Source organism: Molothrus aeneus, chromosome 15 (assembly GCF_037042795.1).
Source record: "Molothrus aeneus isolate 106 chromosome 15, BPBGC_Maene_1.0, whole genome shotgun sequence".
In the NCBI taxonomy this organism is placed as follows: Eukaryota; Metazoa; Chordata; class Aves; order Passeriformes; family Icteridae; genus Molothrus; species Molothrus aeneus.
This window is the reverse complement of record NC_089660.1, coordinates 10,598,470-10,610,834: the sequence shown is the minus strand read 5'-3', so window position 1 is coordinate 10,610,834 and position 12,365 is coordinate 10,598,470.

The following is a 12,365-nucleotide window of genomic DNA, read 5'->3' as shown; positions in this document are numbered from 1 at the left end:
GGTTTTTAATTTTTTTTTTTTTTTTTAACTTAGGAAAACCTCAGTTCTTTTTAAAGAAGGGGAAAGGACCAGAGCTGCCACAAGAGGCCAGCATTGCCTCTGGTTTTGTGCCGGCTTTGCAGGGCTGCGCACGCTGTCTCTGCTGTGCTCAGCCAGTACCCAGCTCCCTGGCAGGTGGCACAGGTGGCGCTGGGGACATTCTGGGCTCCACTTGATGCTCTCCAGCCTGGGCTGCCCTGGGCCTGTGGCAATGTCTGCAGGGACAATGTGGAGCCATGGGGTGCAGGAGGACGTGGATCTTAGCAGGTCACTTTGCATTTAAGACTTTCAAGGCTGTCTGGTACCTGGTCCTGATTTCTCCTTCATGTGCCTGGACGATCCCTTTTCATCCATGATAGTTATCCTGCCTTGGGGAAGCTGTGCCCTTTTCTCCACTGCTCTCCACCCACTGTGCCAGAGGGAAGCTGTGAACCCTTTCTTCCTGTGGCAGAAGCATCAGCAGCTGGTGGGACAGTATGGGAAGGCAGCAAGTGGCTCTCAGATGGTGTTGGGAGGTGCAGGGCCAGGATGGCCTGACTGCAACCAGCAATTCCTTGTGTAAAATCAAATGGAGGAGAAGCAGTGGCATTAGTGGGCAATCCACTTAATGAGTTACTTGGATTTTGGCCTTCTCTTTCACCTTCTCTTTCCAGGTGGTGGAAACCCAGCACATGATGTGCAACATCACTTCCCATCCTCACATTTCATGTCCAAGCATTTGGGTTAGACCTGGTACTGTTGGAGTGGTGGAAGATTTTTGCTTTGACAGAGCCTCATATTCCCTGTGCTCAAGGGCTTCTGAAGCTGCACTCAGTGCATCAAATACCTGCTGACCTAAACTTGAGTGTATTCCCACTCAGGGGGGCACTCAGCCAAGGCTTTTCCTGATTTTCTGCTGGAGACTCAGTACCAATCTGATGTTATTGGTAAGATTTAACAATTGCTTGTTAGACTGCAGTATTGCTGTGTGTTATTTGCTCATGGAGAAGTTGAGAATTGTCCCTCCAAAGTAAATATGAAAAGAGAGATGAATTCTCTCTCCTCCACAGAAGATTTCTTGCCCAGCAGGTGCTGCCTGCTGGAAACCTGCTTTATTTTTGCCTTAAGGAAGAAGGCAAGAACTGCATTGGCAGAGCAGGGTCACAGCCTGAGGTGTCCCCACCACCTGGGGACTTGCCAGGAGGGCGCTGCAGGCAGGGTCAGTCGGTGCTTTCAGCCATTCATCAAGAGGGTAAAATGTTCTGGACAGACAATGTTTGAGCACCAGGAGGACTAAAACCTGTCCCTGCACCATTCTTCCCTCTGGGTTGAATTCTTGTGCTTTTGAGGATGGAGTGAATGCATTTCTCCTCATCCAACCTCAATTCAGGAGGAGCACTTCAAGTCTGTAGTGTTTGTGCTATGTGCCTTCAGGCTGTGGTATCAGCTCTTGTGTTTTGACCCAGAATTTGCAGTATTTTTATCTTTCCTGAAGATCCAGGTCCTGGAGGCACGTGATGACAAGAACTGATGACATTTTAGGGTTGGGGGGGTATATAGAGCAGTTCTTGTTGCTACAAAAACCTTGAAAACAAAAACTATAAAAAGAATTCTTCAAAAAAAAGTGAAGAAAATGAAGACCCATATTGATTTAACCTGCCCCTGGCTCTCATCAGCACTGAGCAGCAGGCTCCTGATGCTGAATTCCCACATCCCATCAACAGAAAAGCACAATGTCTTTCCCCAAGGTACTGCCCTGAAGACTTTTACTTGTCTGAGAGAGCCAACACTCCTGGAAATGAAGGAAGAACCAAGTTGTTTGTACAAGATGAATGTTAAATGGGATCCACAAAGATTTCTGTTCGTTCCCCTGAATTTGTCAGAGGAGGAGAATAATTATTGGTGTCACAGTGCTGCAAGTCAGTCTTGGTTTGGGAGAGAGGGAGAAGTATGGCAGTAAGTGAAGTTCCAATGTAGATATAGTTGCATTTAACACTTAGGAGGAGCAATAAAGATGAAGGTTGTAATTGTATGAGCAATTTCAAAGCTCACAACATAATTTTATATCCTCAAACATCTGTTTTAGGATCAGAGCAGAGTGCTACATAACTGGCTCATTTTTATATCTATCAGTTAGGCACCATCAAATTTATTATAAATTCAAACTCATTTATGTAAACACAAACTTGGATTGAACAGCTCCACAGAGTGATGATCTTGGGGACAGTGTGGTTGGAGCAGCAGAACTCCAATGGGCTGTTCAGCAGGATGCTACTGCATGACAAAACTCATGGCTCCAGAGGGAGATGGCCCTTGCTGGAAGGGGACAGTGTTTTACTTAGGAAAAACTCTTCCAGCATGTCAGGGTTGATGGAGGCTTTCATGACCTGCTTGCTCAGGATTGTGAGCACAGCTTGTCTTCACCTCAGGGTATCGTATTTTGGGGTAAATACAGCACTAATGCTTGGCTGCAGTGTGATGGCTCCTCTCCTTTCTCTCATTTTATTTTCAGTGTTGGAAGTGAAGCTGGTGGAGGGAAGCTCTTGGGGCAGGCTTCTGCTTGGAGGACCAAAGGAGTGATGAAGGACCTGGTATTAGGAAGGAATTCTTGCCTGCAAGGGGGGTGTGGCACAGGGTGCCCAGAGCAGCTGTGGCTGCCCCATCTCTGGAAGTGTCCAAAGCCAGGTTGGACAGGGCTTGGAACAGCCTGGGATAGTGGGAGGTGTCCCTGCCCATGGTGAAGGGTAGAATAAGATGAATTTTATGAGCTTTACACGGGAAGTGCTGTGCAGGTGCCATCCAGTGTGGGTTTCCCAGGCTGTTCCTGCAGGCAAAAGATTTCAGAGGGTTTGGGGAGCAGCAGCACCCCCAGCTCCTCGTGGGTGCTGTTCAGGTGGATTTGCTATTGGTTTCCCAGCTATCTCATGGTGGGATGCTGAGAACTCTTCTTGCCTCTGCAGATTTGTGCTATGGTGCCTGGGCAGGCTTTGTGCTCCCTGCATAGGTTGTCATCTCCTATGGGCTCCTTTCCCTCTCCTGTATCATCATGTGGCTGCCCTGACTGTGCCTTTTATCAACCAGCCTGGCAGATATCTTGGCCATTGGCCTTCACTGTCTGCGGAGGGAAGTAATTAAATTTAGTAGAAGTCACCATCCATTTTACAGCAATAGTAATTAAATGTAATTGAGGTGTGACTTCTAAACAAGGCTGTATGGTTTTTTTTCAATGAGATGTTTCACATCAAGAAAAACAAATAAGTATCCAAGGACATGTAAATGTGGTGTGTGATGTGAGCCTGTGACCTTACCTGGGCTCCCTTGGGGGTGTCCACTACCAGGGACACACCTCTGCCCTGGCTTAATTGAACAAAGCTGCCACTAACGAGTGGGAGAAATCTGCTGGTGTTCAAGCACCTCATTTCATCGGCAAAGGAAGGTTTTAAAAATGAAAGCAGCAGCAGTAGGTAGGGAAGCTGTTGGATTCCTGCTGCCTTGTCTCTGGAGGAAGCTGTTCCATTGCAGATCTCCTCACAGGAGGATGGTGCTTCATCTCCTGACTTTGCTGTAAAACCTTTGCTATGCTGTAGAGACCTTCCTGACTAAAACAGTTATTAAAAGTAACTTAATTGTCAGGAAATTATACAGTTTAAAAACCAGGCCTTCAGTGGGATTTTCAGAAGTGCAGAAACACGGTCAGGTAAAAATTACCAATTAAAAAGACTCAATTTGGTCATGGCTCTTCTCTTCTAGCCTAGGGAAAATATGAACCAAGAGATTCAGTGGCTGATTCTTCTGCTATCTGTGCCCTTTCCTGCCACCTGGAAACGTCACCTGTGGCCAGAGGGAGTTGTCCTGTGCTGATGGGAGCCCTGGGAAGAGGGAGGGCAGCACTGGCACCTGCTCTTGGGTGCCTTGGGTTGTTTGAATGCATGAGTGTCACCCTGGAAGGTGTGAGCTGGGCCCTCATGGGGTGTTAAACATGCAGCACAGCCCTGGAGCTGTGGGGTGCTGTGGAAGATCAGACAGCTGCAGAAGCTGGGCTGCGCAGCGCTGCCAACCTTTTGGCCCTGGTGCAGAGAAAGCTGAGGGAGAGATAAACTCAAGGCAAGGACAGAAGTGAAGACATCATGTCTGGTGATGCTGACTGCTCTGATGAGAGGAGATAACAAGGACATTGCTGGGGAAAGAGTTTAACAGAAACATTGCTAGTGTAAGAGGGATTATCGAGAAGATTGTGTTTCTAAAGGGGACCGGGACAAAGGAGTCTGAGTGGAAAATTTTTGTACAAACGTAGTGACTTAAAAACACTGGTAAACTGGTGTAATGGACTGGCTTTGCTCTGCTGGCATAAGCAATGTCTGTCAATCCCCACAGGGTGTGTTTTAGTGCAGGATTTATTCCTCCATGGGAAGGGAATGCTGTGTGGCACCATGCTGATCCACAAGGGGCAGTGATGCTGCTGGAGAACTCACTGCTGACCAGCAAAGGTGGGGAGGACTAGAAATGTGCTGGGTTCATTGTTTTTAATCTGAATTATTATTTCACAGGTGGCTGCACAGGCAGGTAAAGAAGTTCAGTGCCATGGTTTGTGTGCCAGTGGTTTGGCACCAGGTGTTTACACAAGTAATGCAAACATGAATGACTTGGAGGTGTCATGATATGTTTCATCTAATCCTGTCAAACAAGCAAAGTGACTGCAGGGGACACCCCACGGTGCCTGTTAACCCAGATCTGTGGTGCTGGCACTGATTTTGGTTTTGGGTTGGCTCTGCCCTGTGAGCAGCCGTGTGCCAGGCAGGGGTTCCCGCTCTGTCACCGCTGGCTGCTGGGACTGCGTGTGGGGAGTGTCACTAGCCAGCCAGGCTTTTCACTGGGCAAATGATGTGTGGCCAGCTTGAATTCTTCAGATCAATAACCCAGTGACAGGCAGCTTGAGAGCTTGGAAATAGCATTAAGCCCGACACTGCTGTTTTGTGCATTGCAAGGGATCGAAGAACACCAGGGCCTGAATTGCAGAGCTCCATCACTCTGTCAGGGCTGCAAGTGTGAATATAAAGTGCTGTGGAAGAATGTGTGGCCTCTTTGAAAGGTGAAAAGGAAATGTTAACATTTGGACTTGCCTGCTGCTGGGAAATGGACATGGGAGCTGGGACCAATTTCCACCAAAGTGCCATATCTGGTTACTTTGCCCATGCAACAGCTGCAGGAAGGACAGGAATATAGAATGTTTGGGTTGGAAGGGACCTTACAGATCACCAAGTTCCAACAGCCTGCCATGGGCAGGGACACTTCCAGTCCAATAGGAATTGAGGTTCCTAAACTCCCAGAGGAAGAAGTCCTGGGCAGAGGATGCAATCCTTGTACATTGCAGGATCTGTTGTGAGCAGCAGGGAATTTGCTTCGCTTATGGCCAGGATCCACAGGAAACTCCTTTTCCACTTAGGCTTATGCAACAGAATACTGTTTAATCTCTAGCTGGGATTTTTTTCATCCCCCAGAAGAAACAGCTTTTTTGCTCGCATTCCTGAAATCCATATGTGTAGTGAGTCAAGCACAAAGATCCTGTGGCACAAAGCTGATGTAGAGCTTACAGGGGTGTTCTTGATTTTATTCCAGGTCTTGCATTTAATCCAGTGTAGCTGGTTCTTAAATGCTGCCTCATCTAAAAGATATTTAAAGAAATGTAAATTGGAAACTTACACTCTTCAAAAAACAAATAAAATTGCTGTACCTGGAATGGTTAAATTATTGTTGCAGCCTAGGGTTCCTCGCCCTCCTTTTGCATTTTAGTTAGTGTTTGCTGTTCTATTAAAAACTACCAGTGGTTTTAAAGCATCAAATTTTTGGCTATGGGAAGCAGATGCCTGGGGAGGAATTTTAATATTGCTTCTGCTAATTGCTGGGAAGTGAAAGTTAAGCAAGATAAGCAGGCATTGAGTAGAGCTGGCAGATGACAGTCATTACAGACAGAAAAGTCTGGTGTCACTTGTGAGAAGGTTTAGTGTAGCAGTAGTAAAACCAGCACAATGTCATTAGAGTCTTTATAGGAAAAACATTTCAGAAGCTGACTCTGAATCCCAGTGAAGTCTGTGCAAACACTCCTGCTCACTTTTAAAGCCTGAATAAAATCCGAGATGATTGCTAAGCTACTGGTAATGTCTCCAAGGTCAGAGGAAACTCCCTGTATGGGCTTATCTGTGTAAAAGGAAAAAGAAAACACTCAACCAAAAAGCCAAACCAACCCTGATGCCTGAAGAAACAGCATAATAAAAGCCTGCATAAAAAAGGGACGTTTGGGTGGTGAAATTGTGATGGAATGTGTCTGTTTTCCCCATGGAATGTGAGCATCTCTACTGAGTTCAGCAGTCTGTTGTTGACTTTACTCTACATGTTGACTTGTGTCCTTGCTGTTTTGTCTTCAAGCTCTATCTAAGTGTATACCTCTATAATTCAATACATATGTATTTGTTTGACATGTTGCAGCATTTTAATAGATGTCATTTCCCTGTGAACAAAGGTTTTCCCCATCCCTACCCTCAGCAGCCTTTGCTGACTAATCAAGATGTAGCCTTGTCCTGCTCTGGTAGCCTGAGGGGGTTTGTGCAGCTCTGTGGGGTTTTGTCATTCATTTGGATGCTTTGCCAGTGTGTTGTGTACCTGGACAATGTCAAATACAGATTGCCCACAGCAGCATTTAATAGACTTCCCGATGTCCATGGAAAGCCAATAACTCGAGATCTTAATTGCAGAACATGTCTGGGTCCTGGCTCATGGATGATATTTTCTGTGTCAAATAACTTCAGATATTTGGAACAAAACTAGAATATTGTTTTCTCTATGGCCCTAGGAAAGAAAAATAACATTTTGAGAGGCAGTAGTATAGAGTAATGTTCATTTTTTTCTGGAGAAAGAGCTGCAAGATGGGTCATTTTCTCAGCACAATGAAACATTTACCAAATTGTTTCAGTAAGTCAGTTTTGTAGAATAAAATGAAAAGCATTAGAGCATTCCCATTTGTGAGATCAGAAAGGAAAAGGTGATGTATAGACAAAAATACTGATTAAAAGCTACATTCATCCTTTTGAGAGGAATGCAAAATATGCTGGTGTGGCATGTTCTGTGGGGGAGTGTAACCCTTTTATGTAGTTGATTATTGAGCTAATACTATCCTTAATCAGTCTACAATTGAATGTAAAACTAGCTGAGGCTCAAATTCTCTCCCCTGATTTTCAGAGCCCTGCACTAGAATTAAATCCTGGCAATTTGTCAAACCAGGGCTGGAAATCAGCAGTTTTAAATCCCCCCAAGCTGTTTCCTTGCACGGAGGAAGGAGGGGCAGGATGCTGATGGCATCTGCCCTTTTGGTTTACAGCTGGAATCTCAGGTAAGTGAGACCCCAGGGCAAAACTGTGAGCCTAAGGCGTAAGAATGGATGTAGCTGGGCACGGCAGGGACAACAAATAGGAGCCCTGACCTCCAGGGTGAACATTCTTTCCTTTGCATATGTACTAAATCCAGAATTTATTATGGTTTTAAGAAAAAATAAGAATTTCAGAGACAGTAATAACCACATCTAAATCCAGCTGTTGATGTGGCCAGCAGCTTTGGGCTCTTGACCCCCAGCCATGACGCTGGTCGAGCTGCTCTGACCAAAAGATGGCACTATTTTTCTATTTCACTGCAAAGGAAACTCCTCTCTAAATCAGATTCCTTCACTGTTGAACCTCTCTCAAAACCACTATTTTTCTGAGGCTTTACATTCAGCCAAGTCCATTATTTTGAAGGCCAAATTGCTGCCAAAAAAAATCTTCAGCTAAAAAATGTATATCTATAAACTAATAACACATCATCCTGACGAATGATAACACAGGGGAGGACTTTTTCTCTATTATTAATGGCCAATGTTTCTTATATTGTTGTGTTTAGTCCAAGAGGCCTTGATAGAGAGAGGCTTTTCAACATGAATGGTACTTCAACAGGCATTTTATAAATTTTACAAAAGAAAAAGATCTCTGGAATATTGAAGCTCCCTGTTGATATTAAGGAATGGAAGCTGCAGGCTGTGGGAGAGGGATCAGATGTGGGATCAGATGGCAGTGCTGCCATCCCCGAGGACAGCAGAGCAAAGCATTCAGGGCTCCCCCAGGTGGGAGCACACCCAGCACAGCCCTGAGAGTCCTTAGCTTAAACCAATTCAGATATCAGCTAAGACAGACTCCAGGTCTTGCTGCAGTGAAGGTTCCTGATCCTCAGGTCACTATAAAATGTTCCCTTCTCTCAGCAAAAGGCAGGAGTGTGCACCAGAGCTGAGCACGGCTCCCACAGCAGCTCACCTCTGGCTACCCAGCGGGATGAATTATTCAGGGTCAGCACAGGATTTAGACACTTGATCATGGTTGTTACTTGTCTTTGATGCTACTTTGGCTGCCCTTCCTCTTCCTGGGGAAAGCACCACGACGTGGTGTCTGTCTGGAGCAGGGTCCTCTGAGGGGCACTGGGGTGTTCTGGTTCCCTGGAGAAGCAGCTGTGATGTGGCATGGCTTTCTTCAGCATGGCTGGGATAACCAATGGCAGCATTTTTGTCCCGTATAAAGTCCCTATAACTGCCTGATACAGCCCAAGAAATGAAAATTTAAAGCAGAAGGGAGTAGCAACACCAGGTTGAGTGATCAGAAGAGACTCCTGTTCCCTGGTGAGGTCACTTAGCCCAGCTGCTTAATTGGAGGTGATAATGCAGCACACATTTCATCTGACAGTGTCTATATTGCAGCTTATCAAATAGGCTGAAAAGCTCAAGAATAGCAGAACAGCAGACCCCAGCAAAGACAAAGGGATGAGAACAAAGTTCATTTCATTAAGAAAATGAAGGAATAAAGGAACAGAGCTTTTTAGACTGGCCTCATTAAAAGCCTAAGCAAATTAGTGACATTATGGTTTATTAAATATTATTATGTCAAGGACAAAAACCCTTCCCGCAGAATGCTCACAGCAATTGCAAAAAAAAAAAAAAGAAAAGAAAAAAATCTCTGAAAAACTGTGTTTTCACTTAAATGCTGCCATGTAATGTAATCATGAGCTCTCTTGGTTTTAGCTTTTAAAACATTAGAACATTTACTAAACATAAATCTGGAATTGAACTGTCCATGCTGAACTTGAACATTTCAGCCAAATATCTTGGGAGGTCTCATAAGTTCAGAGAAACACCAGCCAGTGAAAATATTTTCCAAGAGTCCATTTGTGGGAAAGAGTGTCACAGATTTTTCTTTTGCCTTTCTTTTTTCCTTGAAAGCTAATTTGCAGTGGTACATGTGTGAGCGCATGCATATTGATTTTATTAATTAAAATTAAGAATGTACAAATCTGCCTCTGTGGAGGCTGTGGGGTAGGGAAAGGGAAGGTTAATCACACTTAGCATTTCCTGCTGCCCATGCTCAGGATTCCCTGCACACAGGAGCTGGGTGTCAGCCTTGATTGGGATGCAGAGCTCCTTCTGCCCATCTTCTGTCTCTAGACTGTGGCACACATTGCAAGGAAGATAAAACAGAAATAAAGATCCCTTGACCAGCTGATTGCAATGCAAACTCAGAGCTGTTTGGCACGGACCTGGGCTGGGCACAGACCCACTGTCAGCAACTTGAAAAGGGAGAAGGGCTTTGAGCTGCAGACACAGACATTTCCTAAGCAGAAACCAGGTACTGTGAGGTTGGTTTTGAGCACAGAGGGCAGAGAACAAATCTGGTGTGAAAAAAAATGAGATTAATACATGTGAAATACATCTCATTAATATATGTGAAATCTCATTCATTTTAGCTGATTCTGATTGACAATGCCTGCTGATGTGCTGGAGTGGAAGGGCAGTGGAGGATTTATGGTTTGTTGCTACCAAACTGATAAAGGGACCGTAAATAAGTAGTGATTGTTGTTGTTTACCACACAAGGACATAATTTCTGCTGAAGACTTGGACAGGCTTCTCTTAGAGCTGACTCACACATGAAGCTGCAGAGGGATTTTCAGGTCTTGTGCCCTGCTGGAGTCACCCTCTGTATGGCTCAGTTCAAGTGAAGTCTGTGCTGGCTGGCAGGAGTGTGAAGTAGCAGGTCAAGGATGATGGAAAAGGAAGCCAATGTTCTGCTCCATCTTGACTGGCTAAAAGCTGTCTGCATGTCTGTGGATGAAGTGAAAGGAGTCCCAGTATTTGGCCAAGAGATTAATGTCTCATCAAACCACAGAACACCTGAGCAACCTGGTCTAGTGGAAGGTGTCCTACCTATGGAAGGAGGGTTGGAATGAAGGGTTCTTTAAGGTCCCTTCCAACCAAAACCATTCTGTGATTCTGTGAGGGAAGTGCCTAGTGTAGCTGATGATCTGTGTGTGCAATGTGCATCTTCAAGGGTTTCTATTTTACAGGGGTCGTGGCCTCTCTGGCCACCTCCTGTAGAGAGGGTAAAGCTGGATGACTCTGCTGGATATGGTTGCTCATGTTTTCCCACTTTGTCCCCAAGCCATGTGCTCAGAGGACCAGCTGGACACACAGACACAAGCACACAGCCAAGGGTAGGGCTGGAACGTGACAGAGATGTCACTTGTGCCACTGGCTGTTACAAAACCCAAATGAATTCTTACAGAGGTTGACAAAAATAGCCTTATTTGCATTCATTTCAAATCCCATGAGGTGCCTGTCTTCATTTCTAGGCACCTAAATACTTCTGCAAATCTCCCTCTTAATGCTGCGTGAGCTGGGGACTGATCTGGCACATCAAACCTCAGCTAAAACAGGAGCTCCTAGATCTGAGCAGTTCCTAAATGAGAAGCAGAACTTCTCAAACATATGCTGAGGTCAAAATTGCTCATGCTAGTGAGAAAGTAATTTCTGGAGATATGCAGATTTTTTATTTTTAAATGCATTTTTAAGGGCTTTTGTTGCAGTTGTTTTTTCATTTATGCTATGGCAAGAGGCAGAAGATATTTCTATCAGCAGTAACACATTGGGAATTGTTTGGGTCAAATAATTTCACCCTTTTGTTAAACATTGCTTTTGGAATATTATCACATCCATTGGTTATATTAGCAATCTGTTTATCCGGGTAACTGAGAGGCAAATATAGCCTGCCAGCTTCTCAGGAAGACAAAGACAGAGTGGAGAGTGTTTATATGATCCTGCACAGAAATTTCTTACATATTTTGGTAAGATATTACAGAAATCCAGAGGAGAGATTGCACATACAGCTGTAAAATACTTGTCACCATGAAGTAATGCCCACTCTCTCTGCCTGATGGGCTGCTGTTGGCAATTCCAGCCCAGATGGGTGGCTTGGCTAGAGGGATCCCTGTATCCAAGTGGCACCATGCCCAAATCCTGATTCTCTTCTGTGCTGGCCCTGGGCTTGTGAGGATGCTTGAGTGGGTGCAAGGGCAGCTGTTCAGGGCCTTGCTACCTCCTTATCTCTGGGGGGTGAAAGGGGAGGCTGATTTTTTCTTGTCTTGATCAGCATTGCAGTGGCTTTGCTCAGAGGTCTGAGCAGGTCTGTTGGGTACAGAGCTGGTTGTCCCTAGCCCAGCTCATTCCCACCTTGGCATCTCCACTTTGGTGAATGCATCAGCAGTGCTGAGAGAGCTCTGCCTTCACTTGTTTCTGAGTACTTTGAATCTCGCTTGAAGCAATGTAAAGTGTGTTAATAGGTTTGTTCCCTGCCCCCTCCCCCCCACAAAAAATCTAAGAATGAAAAATTGCTTAGAATCTCCTGTCAAAGCAGCAATGCTACAATGCCAATTCTGCAATTACAGGGATCGTGCATGGATGAGTGATGAGACTTTTACATACATGAGAAATAAGAAGAAGGTCTTTTAAAATACAATTTAGTTTTACTACATTATTATGTGGAACCAGGATGATGCATCACAGAGATATCCCTATGCTCAAGTATGAAATTGTTTGAACATTTATTTTTATCCAGAAGCAGTACCTCGAGCAATTCTTCAGAAAATTCAGAATTGACTAGAATTATATTAGTCACATTTTTATTACAAAGACAGTAATTTATGCAGGTGATTTAGAAGGTTTTGATTTTCATCTCTGAAGACCTGAAGGGTCAAAACATAAATCAGAGTAGCACATGGCAGTGTTGAACATCCAGGTTATAAAAGTACTAATAATTATGTTTTAGTAAACCCTTAAACAGTGTTATGTGGAGTGGAGAGTCTGTAGCCCTGGAAAAAGAGGTAATGAAGTAACTGATAGTATGGAAGAATTAATAAATATTAATTAATAAAAAATAGCATATTAATTCTTTTAAAAATTAACCTGGGAGCATGAGTCACAATGTGGCCGCACAACTTAACCTTGAAG